The sequence below is a fragment of the Camelus ferus genome, chromosome 17, assembly GCF_009834535.1.
Source record: "Camelus ferus isolate YT-003-E chromosome 17, BCGSAC_Cfer_1.0, whole genome shotgun sequence".
NCBI classification, from domain to species: domain Eukaryota; kingdom Metazoa; phylum Chordata; class Mammalia; order Artiodactyla; family Camelidae; genus Camelus; species Camelus ferus.
In genome coordinates, this window is record NC_045712.1 from 45,007,784 (window position 1) to 45,031,161 (window position 23,378).

The 23,378-nt window shown below is 44.9% G+C and overlaps 1 long non-coding RNA gene across 1 annotated transcript; it reads left to right on the forward strand.

The window, feature by feature from the left end:
• Window positions 1-259: 259 nt before the first annotated feature.
• LOC116657053 lies at window positions 260-17,606 on the forward strand. The gene is made up of 3 exons (XR_004311975.1): window positions 260-286; window positions 6,089-6,158; window positions 17,596-17,606. It is a non-coding gene; the product is annotated as an uncharacterized LOC116657053 (long non-coding RNA).
• Window positions 17,607-23,378: the final 5,772 nt, after the last annotated feature.

The following is a 23,378-nucleotide window of genomic DNA, read 5'->3' on the forward strand; positions in this document are numbered from 1 at the left end:
GTCGTCTCGTTTTTGTTTTTGTTTTTGTTTTTAGTCTGTGGCTCCAGTGCCTCAAATAGAACAGGCTTAATGACGGCTTTGGGGAATCTTAGGATAAAAAACTGAGGTTCTCCTCCTGCCCTGCTGGTGGGAATGTAGTTTGCTGCAGCCATTGTGGAAAACAGTATGAAGATTACTCAAAAAACTAAAAATAGACTTACCATATGGTCCAGCAATCCCACTTCTGGCTGTATATCCAGAGGGAACGCTAATTTGAAAAGATACATGCACCCCAATGTTCATAGCAGTGTTATTAACAATAGCCAAGACACAGAAGCAACCTAAATGTCATTAACAGATGACTGGATAAAGAGGTTGTAGTATATTTATACAATGGAATACTACTCTGCCATAAAAAAGAATAAAGCAATGCCATTTACAGCAACATGGATGGACCTAGAGATCGTCATTCTTAGTGAAGTAATAAGTCAGAAAGAGAAAGAAAAATACCATATGATATCACTTATATGTGAAATCTAAAAAAAAAAAAGGAAAAAGAGGACACTAATGAACTCATCTACAAAACAGAAACAGACTCACAGACATAGTAAACAATCTTATGGTTACTGGGGAAAGAGGGTGGGAAGGGATGAATTTGGGAGTTTGAGATTTGTAAATGTTAGCCACTACATAAAAAATAGATTGAAAAAAAACAAATTTCTTCCTGTATAGCACAGGGAACTATATTCAATATCTTGTAATAACCTTTAATGAAAAAGATTATGAAAACAAATATATGTATGTATATGCATGACTGGGACAGTGTGCTGTACACTGGAAATTGACACATTGTAACTGATTGTACTTCATTTAAAAAAAAAAACTGAGGTTCTGACAGTAGGTATTTTGTCCAAGGCCACACAGCGAGTACGTTGTGATTCCTTGTGCTGTGTTCCCTTTGCAGTGGGTGCCTTTCTCTCCTTTCAGCTAACATCATATCACACACCCCAGTCGCCACATTATATTAATCACTTATCTTCCTTGAAGATCCCAGAATGAAAACTAACCCCGTGTAGATCACTTTCAATGACTCTCCTCTCTTCCCAGCTTAATTTTGCAGCTCTGACCAGTGGAAAGTGACAGAAGAGGCTTTGAGACCCAGCTGCTTCCACTCACTGTTGTGGAATCCTCTGCCTGCCATGTGAATAAGCCCAAGTTAGCCTGAGTGCCTACTGCTCCCACCAAACTCAGATTGGGTGACTTAATTTCCAGAATCAGAGAGGCTAAGTGACTTGCCCAAAGGCACACAGCAAGTGTAAATAAAGGTAAATACTCAGGAGAGGAAGCTTTTCTTGACTCCCTTAAGTGCCTCTTCCACTACAACCTATAAAAAATGCCATTTAATCAGGTTAAATAAAGAGTATTTGATTTAAAAATAAAGCTCCAAACAGGAGACTCTCACAGTTAAATCTCTACTCTGCACTTGTCACTCAAGTTCTGGGTCCACATTTCCAGTCATTTCCTGAAAATCACCACTGTCACGACCCTCCATTCCTCAAATCCAAGTCAAATCATATATCCAGAATCAAGTACCTTGGTTTGGGTACTTGTTGTGTTGTCGTTGTTGTTCATTTTCCTTTTATTTCCCTGGAATGTATGGTGACAGAAAGACCCAGGTTCAAATCGCAGTTCAGTCATTTAACAGGCTGTTGGAACATTCCTAAGCCGAGGGCAGAATTTGCTGCAAAGAAATACAAATCTCTTTGACCTTAACTTCCCTGCAATTCATTTGCTACCTAAAAATAGTTTCCACTAAGAGAAAAAAAAGGAAGGTGTTAGCCTAACCAACATCTCTGGAGAAACAGTGCAACTTCACAGAGACAGTTCCTAAAAATGTATCTGCCAGGTACAGGATGTGGCTTTTTCAGATGTGACATGCCACAGGAAAAGCACCAAGAATGGTTGTGTTTCTGCAACTTATTATACTGTTTAATTAGAATTTGTCTGTCAAAGAAGCAGCTTAAGCAGCAGTTATCAAAAGGGCATAATATCTTGGCATCAACACTTCTGCCCCAGAATTTAAACAGAGCTTAAAAAAAAAAAAAAAAGGTGAAGGAAAATGCCAGGGTGCAGTGGTTACCTTATCATATGAGCTGGTGGCACAGGGCAGGGACAGCAGCTGGGCTCACAGACCAGCCAGGGTAGAGGCATGTTCACAGGTGTCTGTCTGGGGAGCGTCACCCCCCCCCCATCACTAGGACAATTAGTTTAATGTTTTATTCTGTCGGCCCCTACTTTTCCTTCAAATTCATTACCTGATATATTCAAATTTACCATAACTTCTCTGGCCCAGAATATCCACAGGGGCCAATAACCAATGATCATTTGCCAACAGTGACAACTTTTTGCCTTTAGAATCTGTAGCGACAGTAAAACCATGGAGCCAGGGATGGTTTGATAATGTTGTGTTGTCAAGGCTATTCCTTAAAGAGGAAAGTGGCTCTCCTTTTCCCACAGTGCATCACTGCCAAGGCTGTCTAACAACATCTTGTTTTCTGAGTAACTTAGAAAAGCTGCCATCTTCCTTAGGTTTGCAAAGCTGGACCCTAAAGACCGAGTTCAAATAAGAAGACTAGGACATTCTAGGTAGGAAGCAACCAAAACCCCAACCTCTGATGCTCCAGATTCAAAGCCAGGACAATTCATTACGATATCGTCAGGGGCTCCAAGACCCACAGGAGGGCAAGTCAGTAAGGCCTGAGATAAAATTCTGTCTGGAAAGCGGGAGGCCATGGCGCTACAGGGGACACCCAGTTCAATCCAATACTGGACACACCTCCCCACACACAGCCATGCTCAGTCATGTGCTTGTTTTCTGTGGATACTTTTGCATTACAAAGACAGAACTGGATAGTTGCAACAGTGACCTTATGGCCCGCAAAGCCTAAAACCTTTACTACCTGGCCCATTCCAGGAAAAGGATGTTGACCCTTTAGGGCATGGTGATTGAGCCTCTGAAGTGATGGGAAAGCTGTAACTTCAGAGTATCATTAGGCACACGCTGGTATCTGGACCACGAAGAACTGACTGCAGAGTGTCCAAAGTTATACAGTTGGTGAGTGCCAGAGCTGGGGCTCAAGCCCATGTCTGGCAGATTCCAAGTCTGTAAACTGAACAGATAGAAACTACCTGTCAGCAGGGAAGGATAGGGTACAAATGACTGCTACCAACCTGGGCTTGCATCCAGGTCTTCCTCCTGGGAGGGCTGCCAACGGAGTCATTCTCTCGGAAGGATTTGCTCTCTGGAACCCTTTGTACAACTTTCCAGCTTTGCAGCCCATGAAGGGTCTTTGGAGCTGGTTGTGAAAGTCAAATATTTTCAATGGTTTTACAAGATAAACCACAACCAAGATGGTGGGCCAGTTATTGACTTATGCTTCTCAGCTCCAAATTCACCCTTCACTGCCTGCTCTGGGATAATGGGAGCATTTCTCCTGGATAGGGAGCACAATGCCAAGGTTTGTCAGTAGAGGGCGCTGGCAGGACATGGCAGGAGGCAGGAGGCAAATCTCCCTGATTTGACTTGCTCTGGTTTTGCTTTTCTAGTTCCACCTGCACCTTTTGTCAGCGATGCACGTGGGTGGGGACAACCCAAGGCCCTCTGGCCCAGAATCATGCCCAAAGTATGCAGTCCCCCTGCAACCTGGCAGCCCCACGGAGGCCCAGAGACCACCTCGTGCAGCTGTCTGGTTGTGGACGCTGCATGCTCCTAGCCTCCACCCCACAGTGGTCTCTCCTCCACTCCCTCTGCACTCCTAACTCCCAGCCTCAGCTCATCCAGGCTCCGTAAGGTTGTTGCTGTTTGCAAAGTTACTGTGGACTAGCTCCAGCTCCTACAAACCCAGCAATCTTTCCCAACATGCAGAGCACTGCAACCAGACCTTCTTTGGTGAGGTCCTAACAGCCCCTTCCACACTTGTCACTCCATGGGTCCTTTTCCATCTTTACACATACTATCTTACCATAGCCTTAAAATTCTCTATATTAAATTTCCCCAGTGTTGAAATCACTGAATACAGTGATTGAATGCAGACTAATTCAAAGAGGAAGGTCAGCTAGTGGCAGAGACATTCTACTGCTCTTCATGAAATCATCCTGAGAGACCACATGTTTTACTTCTTTGAATATTCCTTAGAATGTGGACACATATGCTACCAAAATCTATGTATTGATGGATGAATGAATGAATGAATAAACAATCTCAATATGACTGAGAAATAAAACACAATGGGAATAAAATGGGTAACCTAGAAAACAGGAAGCCGACTGACACAGAAACCCAGGACATTTTATGGACACCATAAAACACACCACACAACATCTCAAGCCTGTTTCTAAAATGCACTTTTTTTCTAAGTATATATAAGCTATGCCCATCCGTATTAGAATATTCACTTCAGTTCTCTTCTAATTCAGCACCCTCATGTCAGTCATAGCAACCCACAGCCCATATAATAAACAATCAGCTTTTATTAAGAGAATTATTTTAAAAAGGAAGCTTTTGATGTTTTTCTCTAATACTCTTATTTTTCCATTATGTAAATCTGGCCTTGCATAATGCACACCTCCATGAATTAGGCCATGTGAGTTCTAGATGCAGCCAAAACTTCAGTCCAATTACATCCACCCTCCCCCAACATCTGGCAAGTACACAGCAAAGGTCTCGGTCCCATGAAGGCTACACAGCAAATAAGGGAAAGTGAGGAGCGCACCTTGCCCTCACCACATGCTCAATACAGTCCCCAGAGTCCAGTGTAGGAACCTTCTTCCAGGTTTCAGATAAGGAAGTGTGATGTCAAGGAAGAGCAGGTGTCCCTGCCAGGCACAGAGCTGTCACCGGCTAACCAGCCACGTTGCCCATACACACAAAGACTCCACATTGGTAACCAGTGTTTTATGTTCTTCCCTTGAAATGAAGAACACTGACATCAATTGGACTCTGACTAGATCATAGGCACTGTGCTTGGTATTTTACACAATTACTTCTAATCTTCTCAATTGTTCTTCAAAATAGGCTAAGTTATTATTCCCATCTTACAGACAGGAAAAGAGAGATTCGAGAACTCTCCTGATGAGAGACGAATCTGAGCAGCCCTGAGGCTCATTTTCTTTTCTGTTCTTGGTGATTTCACAAGCAGCAGGGTCAGCAGGACTGAGTTATTTCAACTAAAGAACAAGTCACGACCAGCCCAATTCCTGGGCTCCCTAGCCTCCTTCCTAATCACACCAAGAAGCGGTCACTGCCATGTATCTCTCAAGGTCCCAGGATTGTTTCTCTGGCTTTTGAGCTCATCTTCCTTCCACAGTGCTGTGTGCGTGTGTGTGCATATAATTCTCAGAGATTATTATCAGAGTTACCCCTACTATTCACGTCTCTTTGTTCTAAATAAGGCAGGTGGTAGCATCATTACAGGTTTCCACCCAGATGTGAGCTGGACTGAGAAGCACTGTGAGAACAGTACCCCATTTCTATTGCTTGTGCTGGACAACCCTGTTACTCAGCACTTTTCTAAAGTCCATCCTCCAGATAATATTTTTATTAATCCATTCTACCAATAAAACCAACCATTTTAGATGGGCAAATATTTAGAGATGCTTCATAAAAAGTAAAGGTATATCACAGAGAGCTATATTCAGTATCTTGAATGGCGTATAATAAAAAAGAATTTGAAAAGGAATATATGTATGTATAACTGAATCACTATGCTGTACACCAGAAATTAACACAACATTGTATCTTGACTATACTCAACTTTTTAAAAGCTTTTTAAAAAAGATATATAAGTGGTAGTAAGCATGAGTAGAAATGCTTCAGCTTTATTATTCATCAGGAAAATGCAACTTGAAACTATACTGAGGTGCCACAAGACACTCTCCAGAAGGGCTAAATTTTAAAAGATTGAACATATTAGGCATTAGAACTGTCAGGCAGTTTCTGATAAAGTCAAAGTCATGCTTATCCTATGACTCTACAACCTCATTTCTAAGGATTTACTCAAGAGAAATGAACACTTACGTCTACAAAAAGGTGTGTACAAGAAAGTTATAGACACTATTTACAATAGCCAAGACATGGAAACAACCCAAATGCCTATCAACAGATAATGGCTTAAGAAGATGTAGCACACGCAAACACGCACACCCCCACGCACGCACAAACACACACACTCACACACACACACACACACACAGGAATATTACTCAGCCATAAAAAAGAATGAACTACTGCCATCTGCAGGAACATGGATGGACCTAGAGATGATCATACTAAATGAGGTCAGTCAGACAGAGAAAGACAAATATATGATATCACTTATATGTGGAATCTGAAAATGATACAAATGCACTTACTTACGAAACAGAAAGAGACTCACAGACATAGAAAACAAACTTATGGTTACCAGGGGGAAAGGGAGGGAGGGAGTTTTAGCTTAAGAGATACAAACTACTATACATAAAATAGATAAGCAACAAGGTTTTATTGTATGTCACAGAGAACAATACAATGTCTTGTAATAACCTATGATGGAAAATAATCTGAAAAGAATATACATGTATAACTGAATCATTTTGCTGTACACCTGAAACTAACATAATATTGTTAATCAACCAAACTTCAATACAAATTTTTTTAATTAAAGTTTTAAAAAAGACTAGCTATAGCAACTGTACTCATATAGCCAAAGTCTGGAAACAGCCCAGGTGTCACTGAACAGGAGAGTGGATAAACAAATTGCAGCATATCCACATAATGGAATATTACTCAGCAATGAAAAGGAGTAAATTACTGCTAACACACCACCATGGATAACTCTCACAGGGATTTTGCTGAGCAAAAGTGCCAGACATAAAAGTGTATGTGTCATATGATTCCTTTTACATGAAATTCTAGAACAGACACAACTAATCTGTAGTGTTGGAAGTCAGAATAATGGTTGCTTTGAGGGGTTACTGATTGAAAAGAGGTACCAAGGGGCCTTCTGGGGATAAGAAAAATGTTCCATGTCTTGATCTGGGTGATGCTCACTTGGAGTATATATTTGTAAATTTTCACAGTCACATTGTACAGTCAAGATAATCCACCTTATTGCATGAATGAACAAAGGTGTAGTCACCAATTACAGGAAGGGCTCTGAAGAACAGGTGAAAAGATAGAACCCACAGCAAGTGGTAGAGATGAGATGGGAGCCCAGATCTTCTGGGCCATCCTCATCCTCTACACACCATGCTGCTTCCGCAGCGGAAAGCAGAGCTTTCTCATCACACAGAGCAAGGCAAGCAGAAAAGCAAACTTGTTTCCCCACTGTTGTCCATAGTCCCTGCTCAGCAGGCTGAGTGGAATTTGGGGTGTTCATTTGGACAGTGAGTCATCACTCAGGGCACTGAGACTCCTCCGGCAGCTCGGGATTTAAATAATGATGTGTCAACATCTGCCTCCGATGACTCAGATTTAATCTTAACAGTGACCTCGTAAGCTTGCAGGATTATTAGAGCCAGCAAACAGACACAAAGAATATTAAAGTTGTTTGTCAAAAACCTCTCTGCTTCTGTCAAGAAAAACTTCCAGAACAGAGGAACACACATGCTCAAAACAGAAGACCCTCCAACTGGAAACAAAGGAATAAGATGCCATTCAAGCCTATTTTGCCAAGAACAATCAACTGGAAGGAGTAAACTTCTTGTGTCTGCAGCTTTGAAAGAATTCAGTATTCTTCATTTTGTTCAAGGAGTCACTGCATTGCAATGCTTTAAGATTGAAATTATATGCCCCTGGAACACTCTCTTATCTTCTCCACCTTGTGCTGGAGTCAAAATTCTAAGTGATTGCCTCAAGTCACATTGGACTTGGTGTCCAGGAAACCGATCTCTTACCTTAGCTCCATTGTTGTTGGCGTTGGTCCTCAGGTAAGCCACATCAGCATCGCTGAGCCTCAGTGTCCCCATCTGTAAAATGGAGATACGTATTAAGGGAATAACATAGCAGTTACAGAGATCTGGCACACGTAGTAGGTACTGAGCAGTCACGAACTGTATTTGAAGCCTTGACACTAGGCAGCCTTTCCCCTCCTCATCCTTAAAGCAGTCCCCAGGGTACATCAACTTCCAGTACTACTGAGAACTAACCCCATCAGGGCTGTAGGACTGACTTGCAGGTGCCCACGGTGCCCCAGACAATAAAGGCCAGACACACTGCCAGCCACTTGTAGTGGGATTGGCTCATTACAGCCTTGCCACACCTCTGGGAGGCCTTCTAAGGAAACTGTATTAGGTCAGAAAGCTGAAGTTCAAAGCATTACATGAACACACAGTTCATAGGTGGCCAAGTCAAGATTCACACAGCAGACCATCTGGGCTGGAAAAGCCCATGCTTTTGTCAATTCAACAGAATTAGTAAGGGCTTGGAGAAAAGAAAACACAAACCTGGAAGACGAACAAGGGCTTGCATAGTCTTCTATTGCTAGGTCACCAACTACCCCCAAAACTGAGTGTCTTAACACAACCATCATTTTTCCCACAATTCAATAGGCTGGGAATTCAGGAATTCAGTTGGGAAGAGGCTGGGGCTGGGAAATCATCTCCAAGATGGCTTCTTCGTGTGGTGACTGGTACACCCTTCTGCTCCTTGGCCTTTCTTTCCCCCCTGGGAGAACATCACCCGGCAGTCTCAAGACTGTCACACCTCTTACATGGCAGCAGGCTCCAAGAGGCAGGAGGCTGACATTGCCAGGCTGGCCCAGGGCTCCACCCACCACTGACACAGTGTCACTCCGCCATGTTGCACTGGCCAAAGCAACCAAATGGGTCATGGGGTCATCCCACAGCCCAGGGGATGGAGAAAGAGGTCACATGTCTTCACGGGGGAGTGGTAAGGTCACACTGAGAAAGCACATGTGAGGTGGGAGAGTTGTTGTGCCATCTTGGGAAGACATAATCTGCCACAAGCCCCTAAGCATTCTCTGTTTGCAGAAGTGAAGTGAGAATCAAGGACATCATTGCAATGACAACCAAGAGCAGTAATAATTTCAGTGGATTCCTGATTATAAAATAATTTTTTACGCGGCATGGATCATTAAATTCTCATAAAGCCCCGTGAGACCAGCATTGTTTACAGAGGAAGAGGGGAGAAGGGCTTATCTAAAGAGCTACAGCCAGGAAGGTCTTTGGGGCTCCCAGTGGTTGTGTCTGCTGGGATGGGGCTGAGGCCAGTGGGCAGGAGCACGGAGTCCTGGAGGCCTTCCATTTGTCCCTACAGGACGTTTGGGAAAAGCTGTGTCAGCCTCCTGTGCATACAGATTGAGTCATTGTATAATAGACATTGAAGAATAGGTCATGTTTGTCTACTTCCTACCCTACTTCGGACATAAAATGTCCTGCAGGCACAGGGCTCAGGTTTCAAGGCAAGGACCTGGGAATATAATAAAACCACTGACACCAATGAAAGCAAGAGTCACAACCATGGCCACAATTTGCTGTCCCCAGCTGGCCTTTGGTTTTCTAACAGCACAGTCTTGAAGAGCCCCACTGACACGGCATGTTAAATCTGCTCCCTGCCCACCCCCATCACGGACCCCTTGGGTCTCCTTGGTGTTAAGGAAGAGTGGCCAATCAGGGTGCAAAACCTTAACTTGAGATCTGTGTTTGCCAAGGAAGCCCTGCCCCTTCTTGAGAATAAATGAGGAAGGAAACATACACCCTCCTTGTTACACACACGCCCACAAGTATTCTAATACATAATGTGCGTTTCCGCAGCTCACAGCTGAACATACGCATGAAATGTGAGCCAGTGAGGAGAGACACCCGTGTGGACTGGACCACTAAGCATCCTCCAAACTAGGTCATTATATTTTCATTATATTTATGATCTTCTTTCCTTGGCATCTCTCCCCACCCAGATTATAACCTGCACAAAAGCATAGGCAACACCTCCCCTGCTCACCCCTGGATTCCCAATGCCTAGCACAGACTATCGAATAGCAGGCACCACTGGAACATTTATTGAACAAATAAATGAATGAGGAACTTCTCAGCTCCTACCATGTCTACACTGAGTAGATATGGACTATATCAGACTACATCTGTGTATCCCAGCTGGTGCTGAGTAGGTGCTCAATAAATTTTTTTGAGGGGGCATCTATTCTGCACCAGCTGGGGTACCTGAGGAATGAGGAAGGGTGAGGTGGAAGGAACAAAGGACCTTGGACTAAGAAGAAATAATTGCGTTCCCATGTGCAGCAATAATGTTTTGCTGAAGCCATTTATTCACGCTCTTAAATCTCCTAGGTTTTGAGAAGCCCGACAGTCACCACCACGCTGAGCAAGCTGCCCATTGGACACCTTTAGCGGCAATATGGTCACAGCAGCTGAGAAATGGCATTATTGGAGAATTTCGCCTCATTTGCAAGACTCAGCAAGGACAGATATAACCAAGGAAACAATTGGAACCAGAAGTTTGTGAGTTTCAAATAAAATGTGGATTTAAGAAAAAAAGCCACGAAGCTATTTGCATGTGATTTAGACCTTAGTAACTACATCTGTGCCTCCAGGTCCCTCCCCAGGGTCTCATTCTGCTCCTCTCTCCCCTCTGCTCTCTTCTGTCCCCACCCCAACAAGTCCAGTGAAATCTGGATTTTTTTTTTCTCATGACTTATCTTGGAGCTGCCTCTCCTTGCCATTTCTACAAGATCACTGCCGCCCATCCGTGTCACTCACATCCCACCTTTGCTAACTGCCTCCTGGGGGAAGATGCAATGATCCAGCTAAAGCTTCCTGCTCTGCTGAGTGCAGGGCAAAGGCATCCTGTGCACTGAGCCAGCTCTAAGTGAGTCAGCTTTCCCCCCGAGACCCTCCCTGGAGACAGAGGAGGCTGACCGACTCTGAGCAGCTAGTCCGTCTCCCTCCCTGCACAGAGAAGGTCACATGATAACTGTCCACGGTCTGGGTGAGGAGTGGAGACCAGGGTGGAGGGGCCCACATGAAGTCATCCACTGGGGGACGCTACCTAAAACTTGGGGGGGATTCAGTAGACTTGTAATTCTAGATAATGAACTCTCTGTCCCAGTGAGTACCTTTCATATCTACTTGAATCATTCTCCAAGTTTCAGGGAGACAAAAGGGCCAGACCAGACCAGAGAAGCTATGTGGCTCCGCTAACTTAGGCCAAAAGCCATTAGAGCTCCTAGTAACAGTGCCTAGGCTGGTGTTCCTCACCCCTCCAGAGGCTGGGAATTCTCCCCTGGGTCAGGGAGGTGCCCCATGTCATCATGCCCAGTGTCCCTCGGACAATGGATTGTGTACCTGTCAAAGCCCCACGAGCCCCTCCCAGACCACTTTGATCTCCCCACTGCCATCCTCAGCTGGGGTGACCTGGGAGGGGTGGGGCTGTGCAGATGGAGCCTCCCATTTCTTTTCTAATGACACATACGGACATTGTAAACCCACCAGCAACGAGAGATGCGGAAACATCTCTGGGACGCCCCTGTAACGACCCTGGAACTTTCTGCTTTTGATATCTTGAGTTCAAGGAACAAAAACATAATGCTCATTTCAGAAGACCCAGCTCCCTTCATTCACTCATTCAGAAGATTTTTGTAGGGCACCACTTCCTGCTCTGATGCTCCTCAAACAGAGGGAGAAATGTAAAAGTCCCAGGCTCTTGTGTATTCAAAGAGCCTCCTGCCAGACTGGCTCATCAGGCTCGTCAAAGCTGATTAACTGAGGAAGACAATGTTTCCAGCACCAGACAGGGCAGCGGAGGCCAGCTCTGACTCTCCCAGCTCCCCACAGCCCAGGGTGCAGCCCCACTCCACATGTTTGTGGACTCAACCAAACGTCCTTCCTACAGAAGGTCATGAGAAATACATGTAACAGGATGTAAGAAATGGAGGTTTACCCTGAGGCACATTCCAAAGGAGGTGGTAGGATGCCTGCAGAATTTATAAAGGAGATGGCCAAAAAAAAAAAAAAAAAAAAAAATTGCAAGACTCATATAAGAAGGCTAGGAGTTGACTATTAGATTTTTGTTTTTTTGGATGATTTCTTCAGAGAGATCTGTGCTGTGACTGTACAGTTTGGGGTCACAGGGGCTGCTGTCTGACTCCTCCTTAAATAATCCCAACCCCAAGGAGCAGGCTGCTGGCAGCTGGCAGACAAGCCCAAGGCGAGGGCACTGCATTCCCAGAGATGCCAGAACAGGAAAGCCATCAGTTGGTGTTTCCCAGGGACCAGGGGGAACTCTACAAGAAAGAGAGAGCAGGCATGGGGCCATCAGATCCTTTGGAGATGGACTCCCAAAGGGAGTAAAGAGACCTCAGTAGGAGACACTGCAGGTTTTGCAGGTGCTTGGGGCTGAGGAATGACGACACTGAGAGCCACGTGAGTGTCCATCACCTGCATCAAGGGAACTGGGAGTGAGAGGTCCTTGGGGAAGAAGGGAGCATGAGAGACACTGTCAGCGCATCACCATAGTCCAGGGACCCCTTTGAGCATTTCTGCTGCCCCTTTCCCTTCTGTGTGCTTTGCTTCGAACAGCCTGCATCTGCAGCTCTCCTTGGAGGACAGCCCTGGAGTCGCTGGGGCTGCTTTGCCCGCAGAAGCAGTTGCATCAGGTGGCTGGGAGCCCGTGTCCAGTGCCTGGATGCCTGCTAGCCAGCGTCTATAGGAGGGAAGTACCAGGTTCAGCTCCCCGACCCTAAGTCAGGAGGACCTGAGGTGTGCTCTACAGACACGGCTCTCTTGGCCTCCTCACCCTCCCCATCCAGCTCCCACTCCCTAACACTCAACCTAAGACAAGGTGTCTCTGCAGAACCCCAACAGAAGAGCCAGAAAGAATGCTGGCAAGTCCACACCAGGACCAGCTGTCGACTGAAACAAAAATGCACAACGTGAGGGCTGTGAGTTTCAGTTTCATTGGGGGACTTACTGAGAACTATAGCCTGGGAGACAGCCTCCCAGATAGCTCTGAGGGCTGCTCCCAAGGGATAGGAAGGGAGGCCAGTCTACATGTGATTTGGAGAAGGGGCACGTGCACTCAAGCACACATTTCAGCAGAAGGTTACCGTTAGTCAAGAGGAACAGATATCTCAGTTAATGACTGTAGTGCTTTTCTAGGTACAGGAAGATGCAAGAACCCAGGTTCATACAAAATTTCTCCTGAACTAGTCTTAATTATCTGCATATTTTCCCAGAGCACCAAGTCCCCCATCCTGATCTTCACCCTGAATGCCTTTCATGGTGTGTTGTCGGTCAGTGACAGCAGTGACAAATGACTTGATTCTTGTAGAACTGGATGGTGGGCAAGCTTATTACATGCAGCCAAGACACTCCCATGCCCCTTATCTCTTCTCCCTCCATTACATCCTAGACCCGTGGAGACCTTGATTAACAAGTTGGAGGTAGATGCTGAAGCCACAGGAATCGAGAATCGGAAGGAGAGGCACACCCGACTTCCCGCTTCCTTGCTTCCAGCAGCTCTGAGCTGGCAGAAAGGAAAATGAAAAATGCAAAAGACATCACATGAAACTAAGTTCAAAGCTTTGACTCCTACATGGGAAGTAGGCACTGAATTGCCAACCAGAGGACCCCGTACTACCCAGGAGTGAGCAGAGGAGATGTGGAGCTCACTGTGGTAGCCCTATTTTAGTCGCCAGCACTTCCTTTCCATGTCCTCCACTGACTCTGTTATCAGACTTCCCCAGACAGGACCACACATCAGCTAACTCCTGACTTCCCCACGTTCCAGCTGCTGGAGGCACACCGCAATCTGGATTTGGTTTCCCGTTCTAGATTTCTCTCCTGTAGACCCTCCCCCAGCCACACCCTACTAAGCTCTGACTTCCCTTTAGCTCCTCTGCCTCTGAGCCTTTGTTCTCCTTCACCTGACGCCTCGCCCAGCCTGCCAGTCTCCCAACCAAGTTCCACGGAGCCTTTGTGGAGGTTCTGGTGATATAGATCCTTTCCCCCCGGGAGTCCCAGTACACCCAGCTTCACTGACAGCTGAAGGGGCTCGACTCAGTTCCTCTGGAAGTAAAAACATGGAGAGCAGGCAGGCTGAGGAGCATCTGGGGTGAGGCCAGCCCAGGCAGCGGGTAATTTCACATATTCTCTAAGCTCCTGCTGTTCTGTTGCTCTTTGCTTCTGTCCAGTTGTTATCAAACTTCACTGAGCATCAGAACATCCTGGAAACTGGTTAAAAATGCAGATGCCCTGATCCCCAGAGGTTTCAAGTCTAGGGCTGAGGCCCATTCTGGTGGACAGATGGCATTCACAGCCCTAGTTCCTCACCCCATCCTTCTGGTACCTTCCGGCATCCTGCCCTTTGCCATGTGACTTTGCAGTCCTCCCCACCAAAGAAGCAGAGTCTGCATCCCGCTCCCCTCTCCCTAAATCTGGGCTCGGTCAAGTGACTTTCTTTGGTCAGTAGAATAGACGGAAATGAGGATGAGCCACTTCTGCACCCAGGACTTGGAAGCCTTGTAGATTTCCCTCTCATCCTTGCGTCTCTGCACTGTCCCAAGAATGACACACCCAGGCGAGCACCTGGAGGATGAGAGACAGTGGGCAGAGCTAAGTCCCTTCAGCCACCCCTTCCAAGGACAACCTACACTGACCAGGAGCAGCTAACCTCAGACAGGAAGGCACACCCGGCTGAGGCCAGAGGAACGCCATCCCCGGCCGAGCCAGGTCTGCCTCACCAACCTCAGCCTCTTAAACTAAAGAAATGCCATCATTTGAAGCCCCTGAGTTTTGGCTTGGTTTGTTACATGGCATTATCACGGCAATAGGTAACTGATACACAGAGGACACTGCATTTGTATCAATGAGCCCACAGTTTATCGTGCGGTTCAGGAGGAACCCCAAGCCTTGACCTTACCAAGCTGGTCATGCGCTGCCTTGAACAGGGGTCACCTGTTGAGGGGCCAGTCTCTACCCTTCCGGCACAGATAGGAGCCCCCAAGGCTGGAGTCCCACCTGGGGGCGTTTATTTGGGTATCCTCCAGAGCTCTGCCAGGCAAGCCCAGAGGCACCATTTGCCAACTTATAGTGAGAGTGTTGGTTTCACAGACTGGAATGAATATGGAGAGAAAGCAGAAGGTGCTAACTTTTTACTGACCCCTGAGCAGTTAGCAACTCTGAACAACGTGCTAGAGAAAAGTGGGGAGGGGGACAGAGACAGAGGGAAATTAAAACAGAAATTTAAAGAGAATTTTCCCCCCTTTATTGGCAGCACAATCAGCCACAGGAACCCCAGCTGATGCTGTTAACGACTACTCTGATAGGAAACTGAAACCGATTAGGGGAGAATCAGACGGAAAACAATAACACTTAGCATTTATATGACTTCTTACATGCAGCACTTTTTGTTCCTTTTGTACCACGCAAACATTGCCTAATTAATTGCCATGGCACCCCAGAGTAGACGATGGGTTTTCCTCTCTGTATCTTACAAGGAATAAAACCCGGCACTTTCCAAGCAAGGTAGCAGCCAGTGCTAAGCCCCGGGTACCCTTTTTTGCATCCCTGTCTCACAACCCTCAGGGCTCACGCTTTTTTATGTCTCTGAAGAGTTTCAGAGATTCCTATTTATAGACTTAAAATATTAGTATATTTGAACTAGAAGGGATGTTAGGGAAGCACTGATCCAAATCTCTCATCTTACACATGCTGAAAAGAGGCTGCTTTCAGCCAAGGACTGTCTAAGGTCACAAAGCAAGTCAGGGAAGAAGTAAAATCAGATCTGCTTTTAGCTCAACCTGGGTCAACCCTCCACATCCCCAAATTCTGGAAGATACAGTTATTTATGTTAGATCCACCAATGACTTTCGCCTAATCTGTGTTCATAAATGACTTCACGAGTGCTAGTCTGCAGTCCTCGAACCTTTATTAAGCACATGCCATGGGATTCCCAGAGCATAGGGGGCTCAGGAGTGAATATGGCTTGTGTGAAGCCAGATGTGTGGGGAGTCAGTCCTGGTCAAGAGCACGGAGCACAGAAAAGCTCTGTCCCAGGGGAGCTGGGGCACCACGGCATCTCTCAGCCACACATATTGTTCTCAGCACGTAGTAGGTGCTCAGTAAATATACAGTGACCGGTCAAAGTGGGTATAATCCAGTGTGAGCTCAGAAGAGCCAAAAGCAGGAGCTAGGGGTAAGATCCCTCACCAGTGCTTTGACGCCTTGCAATCCCACCATCGGGAGTTTTGAGTCAATGACAACCTCACGGCCAGCAATTACAGTTATAGTTACAGTTACAAATGAGAAACATCACACTAAAGTCTCATCGCACCTTTCACCCCTTCGTATGCTGATCTTCTTAAAGCCTTTTATGGCCGAGTCTCTACCAAGCTCTTCAGCCACATCTTTGACCTCAAGCCAAGTCCATACATCCTGACTTCACTCTCCAGCACTTCAGACTGCTTGAACAGCCCTGAGCCCTGATTGTTGTTTAGACTTCCCAGCCTTTGCACAGGCTGTTCCCTCTACCTAGAAAGCCGTCACCCTACCTGTTTCCCCGTCAAACTCACCTGACTCTACCAAGGGCCCTACTGCAGCAGAGAGCACCTTCCTCCTCGGTATCCTGTGTCATGTGCCCACATCTACTCTTAACAGGTCTGCCTCCTTTACAAAACTGTGATTCCTGAGTCCCTAGCAAGTAGCTAAGGGCCTCGCACATAGCAGTGTTTCACACCTTGGGACTTCATTTTAAAACTGAATCCTATCGGAAGAACAGGATGAAGGGATGGAGTGTAGACAGAAGACACCACAGGCACCGACAAAGGGGGAAGAACAAGGGGGTGTTCAGGAGCTCCTGCAGGATTCATTTTGCCTCCTCCCTACTTTCCCAGAGCGTCAGTTACATAGGATGAATGACACACGGGCCCTGAGGTTCCCCAGACCCTGCTTTGGCTGTTTACTGGGCGTACTCATTCACTTACCACCTGGCAGATGCAGCGCCCTAAGAGGCAGCCAGGAAAAATTATGCAGCTCCCCAAGTTGCTTGTCTTACAGACAAGGAGTGACAGTCACCTGAGGAGGCTGTGATGCAACCATCACTCACTATAGGAAGTGACCACAGCATGTCCCCAAAAGCTGACATACCCTGGGTCTTGCCGGCTCCTCCACAGCTCAGAGGTTACTGGGGAGGGCAAGGGTGTCAGGCTGTGCGTGTCTCTGGGCTCCCCAGCAGCTGCCAATAGACACTGACACCTCTCTCTTCAACATCACCCATTCCCCAGCCTTCGGAGTCTCTGTCACTTCTCTCCTTTCCCTCCATTGACTTCTCTTTCACTCCCTAAGTCCCAAAGTGATCCTCTCAGCATTGAATATTAAACGGTGTTTAAAGGAAATTAAACAGTCAGGCTCTCCCATACCTGCTCAGTTCACACAAAGAGTACTGATTTCCTGCTGATGGAAGTAATTACTCATCTTTCAGATCTCCTTGTTTTTCTCCCTCCCTCTCTCTCTTTCTCCAAGAGAGGCACAGCTAAACTGCCTTCCACGGTGCCACTGAAGGGGAGAAGAAATCTGCCATATAATTTGTTTTAAATAAACTTTTTAAAGGTATATATAACCAAAGAACAAGGCTGAAGACTCTCCCTTTTGACAGACTCTGAGGCTGTCATCATGTGACTGTCGAGAGATCAGCTCAGCCTCCCAACCACTGACCTCACCGGTTTCCAGCAAAAGCTGCTGCGTGAGCCAGAAATCCCAGGGCTGGGTCCCTATTTCCCTCCCCAACCCTCTGGGGACCCTTTCAAATATATTTTATCTGCAGTCTCCAAAGGATGGGAACGAGGTTACTGACTCACTGTTATTAAAAATCAGAATGGGGAGTCACAAGACATTTGGTTCAGTAACATGCCCAGGAAATCTGAGGCAAAAGACGGAATCTTTGAAGGGAATCTAACGTTATTAAATAAATCGCGAATGGGTTCAATCGGAAAAGTTTGAAAATTATTACTTTGGAGTTCCAAGAGTCAATCTCTGGCATTTCTCCTATTAGTAACTCCTGAGTTACTAAGACTTACTTAACTCTTCTAAGAAATTCTGGGCCCCTATATAAGGGAGCCAAGGCCCTGATGGGAACCAACTCTTACCAGAGAGTAGTTAGCAAATAAATGTAAGACCCTTCCTGCTGTGCAGCCAAACACAGAATATTTAGAAATAGTTTTATATAAAGGAATCTGAATTGTTATGTATGCCATGAAACAAATAAGTTAAATTAAAAAACCAAACAAAACAAAGAGCTGAGTAGATTATCACATGCGACACGGACTTTAGGTAAATTAGGTGGAAATGCCTTGCTGAAGAAATGACATTGAAGCTGAGGTGTGTAGGAACAGAAGTAGCCAGCCAAGGAAGGGCTTCCAAGGTAGAAGGAACATGTGCCATAAGGCTAAGAAGATGGCGGGGCCAGAGCGTGCAGGGCTTGTGGGTCGCCAGAGGGGGTCTGGGTTTTACTATATTAGGGACAAAAGCAGAGGGAAGATTTAAAGCAGGAAGAACGTGAGCTACGCTGAATTTTTTTAGAAGCAGTCTGACTGTTGGGTGGAGGGAGAGCAACAAAGGCTTTTTTGCAATCATGCAGGCAAGAGATGTTAGCAATACAGGTCAAGAAGATGGTATTGGACAAGGGAAGAAGACTAGATCCCCGCTGTATTTTGCAGATGGAATCGATAAAACTGCCAAGTAGATCAGAAACAGGGAGTGAGGGAAAGAGGGGACTCAAGAGTGCCACTTTAGTTTCTGGCTTGAGCATCTGGGAGAAAGGCAGCACTGAACAGAGACAGGGACAGCTGGGGGAAGGGCACAGGGCAGGCCAACACACTGGCTTTAGGGAGTTAAATCTAATGCATCGGGGAAAGAGTCCACTGGAGACGTCAGGTGAGCAGTTAGCTATGTGAATCTGGAACACAGAGAGAGACCTGGGCTGGAAATACACGTTTGGGATAACACCAGCCTAAAATGCCATTTGGACCCATGGGAAAGGACGATTTCACGGAATAGACTACAGAGAGAGGAGAAGAAAGCCCAGACCAAGGGGAGCAGAACCACAGCATCTTGTCGTCTAGCAGAAAAGGAAGATAAAAGAGACAAAGAGAAAGACAAAGAGGAACAAGAGCAGGAGAGGGGGTCTGTCAGGAGCTACTCCAGTATGCACCACCATCACCACCAACCACATTGAAAATGACCTGCCAGGACCACCTACGGCCTCCCTGCAGCCCAGTCCCAGGATGACCTTCAGTGCCCATCATGTACGGACTCCATCACTCCCAGCTTCTTAAAACACTCTCCTCTCTTGGCCTCCATTGGGTTTTCAGCTGCAATTAACCATCACATCAAACCAAACAAAGAAAATTATTATCTCACATAACAGGAAGCATCTCTAGAGGTACATCAGCCTTCAGGGCTGGTGGATTCATCCGTTTAAGAGTGTCTTCAGGGACACGGCTCTGTCTGTCTCTCTGCTTTGCTGTTCACGGTACAGGAACCTCTGACAGGAAGGGATAAAAGAGAGCAGAAAAGCAAATGGATCTTACGTTCAAAAAGAAGACAGAATCCTCAAATCTCTCCCCAGTTTCACCTGGCCATTCTCTAAAGCAACGATTCTCAAATGTTTATATTTCTCAGGACAACTATACAGTCTTCAAAATTATTGAGGACCCCAAAAACATTTTGAGGATTACATATGTTGATATTTATCATGTGAGAAATCAAAACCAAGTCATTTAAAAATATTAATTTATTTTTAATAATGGTAATGAACAGTAAATATATATTAACCTAAATAATCTATTTTATTAAAAAATAGCTGTATTTCTAAATCAAATTACTGAGAAGAGTAGCATTGTTTTACATTATTCAAATCTTTTTAATAGCTGGCTTAATATAAGATAGTTGGTCTTCTATGTGCTCCAGCATTCACCCTCTTGTGATTATCACACATCATGTAGCCTCTGGAAAACTTCACTGTACACTCATTAAAAAAAAAAAAAACAAGAGTGAGAAAGGCAAATGAAATCTTGGTATCTTTATGAAAAGAGTTTTAATCTTGCTGATCCCCTGGGAGTGTCTTAGTGACTCCTAAAAGTCCACAGACCATACTATGAAGACCAATGCTATAAAGCGGGTAGAAGTGGGATCCCTGGATTGGGGCAGACCAGGGAAAATTGAAGGACAACACTGTACCGAAACTATAAGCATTAACTGCAAGATCCACACTGACTGCTGAAACTCCACCCTCCTTCCCCAGACTTGTCGACCTGACTCAGCTCTCAGGACACTGCCAGTCTGGATAAATCCTCTAACCAGGAGACTAAAACACCTCTGAGAAATCTAGCCAATCTAATAGAAGAAGAGACCTAAAGATCCTGCTATTAGCAATTCCCCAGTGAAACAGCCCAGTCTTTGCTGAAAGACATGAAGAGCAACACAGAGCTTCAAATGTGCTTTCTGATGTTTCTCTTAATCACCAACAGACAACCAAAAATAACAAGACATTTGAGGAAACCTAAAATGAGTAATAAAAAGTAAACATATTGGCCAGGTGGAGAGGAAAATTAGAGAAACAGAGTGTACGCAGGAAGGTATAAAATTAAACTATCATTAATATCGTCAAAGAAAATACTGTGTCTTTAAACAAGACCAGGATGCATTTAAAAATATTCAGAGAATCAAAAAAAAAAAAAAAAAAAAAAAAGAGAGAGAGAGCCTTTTGGAAGATAAAAATATGACAATAGAAATTTAAAACCCCTTATAAGTGTTGTCAGATAAAATTGAGGGAATCTCCCAGGAAGAAGAGCAAAAAGACAAAGATATGGAAAAGATAAGAGGTTCAACTCCAACAGCAGGGACTCTGGAAAGAGAGAACAGAGAACAAGGATGGAAAGAAATCACCAATAAAATAATTCAAGAAAATGTCCCAGCACTGAAAGATTTTTATTTCCAAATTGAGAAGGCTCACAAAGTTCTCAGCACAAGAGATAAAAATAGACCTACACCGAGACCCATAATTTAAAAATTTCAAAACTGGGGGACAAAGAGAAGATGCTAAAGTTCCTGAGCAGGAGAAAAAAAAATACACACGCAAAGTATCAAGAATCAGTACTGAAATCCTCAACAGCAACAGTGGAGGCTAGAATTCAATAAGAAATGCCCTCAGACTCGAAGGGAACTGATTTCCAAACAAGAATTTCACATCCAAACTTCTAACTAACTGTGAAGATACTACAGACATTTTCAAACATGGAGCACTCTCAGTAAGATTTATGTCATTTCTCAGAAAGCTACTGGAGGGTGTGCTCCACAAAAACAAGAGAGTATGCCAAGGAAGAGGAAGAGATTAAAACCCCAGAAATGCAAGAAAGAAGGGAAGGAAATCCCCAGGGCGATGGTGAAAGGAGATCTCAGATGATGGCTGCCCAACAGCCATGGAGAGCAACCAGTTCAGAATAGAGCAGGACAAAAATGTGAAGCTATTTCTTTAGGAAGAGAAAATTGAGAGGATGGTGAATGTAGCTGAGCATTCTGAGAATAAAGCCACACACTGTGGGAGAATTTTACACTGAACTGTTGGTAAATACATAGAAAACGGTGCTCTGTTTGTGAATGTGTACACAGGTATAGAATTGGGGAGATCAAACCAGCAGTACTTAGCAAAATTAAACAATGCTTATATTTTATGCCTTAACATTCCCACATTTGGGGACACATCCCACAGAAGCTCTCACCAGGGAGAATATGTACAGTGTTTATTGTGGCAAATAACTTGAACAACTTAGGTAGCTATGAGTTGAGAAAAGGATAATTGAAAGGTGTAGGTACACACGATGGAATATTATGCAGCAAAGCAAATGAAATTAACTAGACACATAGAGCAATATGGAGAGATCTCAAGAACCAAAGTTGAACGAAAATGTAAAGAACAGAGCAAGATCGATTGCACAATAACATTCATTAAAATACTTTAAAATACAGCAAACATGGATACACGTGTGTAAATAGATGTGTGAAAAGTAGAATGGAAGCGTATATACAAAAGGTAAGTACAGCAGAATGGAAGCATATGGGAGGTGGAGGAATTGGGTTGGAAATTAGAGATAAAATGGGGAAATAACCTCCCCCCAGCAAAAAAAAAATAAAAATAAAAATAAAAATTTTTTAAAAGGGGAGGGAGGGTAGAGCGTATGCGTAGCATGCATGAGGTCCTGGGTTCAATCCCCAGTACTTCCTCTGAGAATAAATAAATAAGTAAACCTAATCACCTCCCCCCACCACAAAAAATTAAAATTAAAAAATGGGCAAATAATATATTTAAAATTTTAAAAGAGAGCAGCCACAGACCAGCAATGATAGTGTATAATGAACTGAGGAGAAGAATCAACTCAGTTTTGTGCACATAAGATACAAACAGTCAAATCAACAAAGGCGCACACCTCAGTCCTCCCAAATTTACCTCATCCAATACCAACCTCTCTACTCACTTATGCCAACTTTCTACCCCTTGAACATTCCATGCTCATTAGCACCCCAAAGACTTTTGGACTACTGGTTTCTTCTTCCTGAATTGTTCCTCCCTGGCTCTCTGCGTGGTGAGCCCCTCAACGTTTCAGCATCTCAGAGAGGACTTCTTTCACCCCCTATGCAAACTAACCCCTTCAATCCATCATTCTTACCCACAAGAGTCTGTGTATCCCTTTAACAGCAAATGTCAAACGAGATTTTCTTGTTCGCTTCTTGTTCGCTTATTGTTCGCACCTCTCCACCCTTTTAATGCAAATTCCCTGAGGGCAGAGGTTTTGTCTATCCCATTATTCTTATTGCCCTGGAATTTAGAAGAGTGTCTGGCAAGTCATCAGCATTCCTTCATTTATTTGCAAAATTAAAAGGGTCAGTGAAGATAAGATCAGGAACCGAGAGGCCATGGTGCTGGATGAGTCATCAGTATGGATGCAGAAGACACTGGGAATGCTGATAGTGTTTAGGAGAGGAATAAGAGACTAAGCCAGGTACCGCATTGTCCCAAGAATGAGGGAGAAAGATGGGGCAGTCAGTGGATGATGCATCAAGGAGGAAGAAAGGATAGCATTACCAGATGCCATGAACTTCAAAGGAGCAGATTTTTGTGGGCAGGATAGAAAATGCCTGTTTCAGTGCAGCAGTGGGGAGCAAGGAGCAAAATTACCTGACCTCCTGGTAGGTACTGGAGAAGAAACAGTCCCCATTTGAGACAACCAAGGGATAACCAAGTTTCAAACAGAGAAGGGAGGCAGGAAAATCCAGAAAAGAAGTTAAAGATGAGGTTCCAAAAGATGACATTTCCAGAGGGCACAATGGAAGATGTA